At 40.1% G+C, this 921-nt stretch overlaps 1 non-coding gene across 1 annotated transcript; it reads left to right on the forward strand.

The window, feature by feature from the left end:
* Positions 1-205: 205 nt before the first annotated feature.
* trnav-uac (transfer RNA valine (anticodon UAC)) lies at positions 206-288 on the forward strand. Its single transcript has one exon. It is a non-coding gene; the product is annotated as a tRNA-Val (tRNA).
* The last annotated feature ends 633 nt before the right edge of the window (positions 289-921 follow it).

Genomic DNA, 921 nt, shown 5'->3' on the forward strand with positions numbered 1-921 from the left:
ACGCCTGAAGGCCTGATCTGTACGAACAAGAGTACGCATGTATAAACACCATGGGACCACGCAGCCGTCATACCACTCAGGAAGGAGACACGTTCAGTCTCCTAGAGATGAACGTATTTTGGTGCGAAAAGTGCAAATCAATCCCAGAACAACAGCAAAGGGCCTTGTGAAGTTGCTGGAGGAAACAGGTATAAAAGTATCTATATCCCGTGTGGCTCAGTTGGTAGAGCATGGTGTTTACAACGCCAGGGTTGTGGGTTCGATTCCCACGGGAGACCAGTACGGAAAAAAGGTATGAAATGTATGCATTCGCTACTGTAAGTCGCTCTGGATAAGTGCGTCTGCTAAATGAGTAAAATGTAAAAAATATATCCACAGTAAAACGAGTCCTACATCGATATAACCTGAAAGGCTGCTCAGGAAGGAGGAAGCCACTTCTCCAAAACCGCCATAAAAAAATCCAGACTACGGTTTGCAACTGGACAAAGATCGTTCTTTTTGGAGAAATGTCCTCTGCTCTGATGAAACAAAAATATAACTGTTTGGCCATAATGACTTTTTCCACCACTGCTGATGGGTGACAATATTAGCCGATCACTTGTGAAATAAGAAACATTGCCTTTTTCTCTCAACTTTTTCTAATCATAATAGGATACCTCATGTAGCCTAGCCCATAGTCCTATATGTTTAATAAGGTTAGTAGTCCAAAGTCCTATATGTTTAATAAGGTTAGTAGTCCATAGTCCTATATGTTTTAATAAGGTTAGTAGCCCATAGTCCTATATGTTTAACAAGGTTAGTAGTCCATAGTCCTATATGTTTTAATAAGGTTAGTAGCCCATAGTCCTATATGTTTAATAAGGTTAGTAGCCCATAGTCCTATATGTTTAATAAGGTTAGTAGTCCATAGTCCTATATGTT

The sequence above is a fragment of the Salmo salar genome, chromosome ssa13, assembly GCF_905237065.1.
Source record: "Salmo salar chromosome ssa13, Ssal_v3.1, whole genome shotgun sequence".
In the NCBI taxonomy this organism is placed as follows: domain Eukaryota; kingdom Metazoa; phylum Chordata; class Actinopteri; order Salmoniformes; family Salmonidae; genus Salmo; species Salmo salar.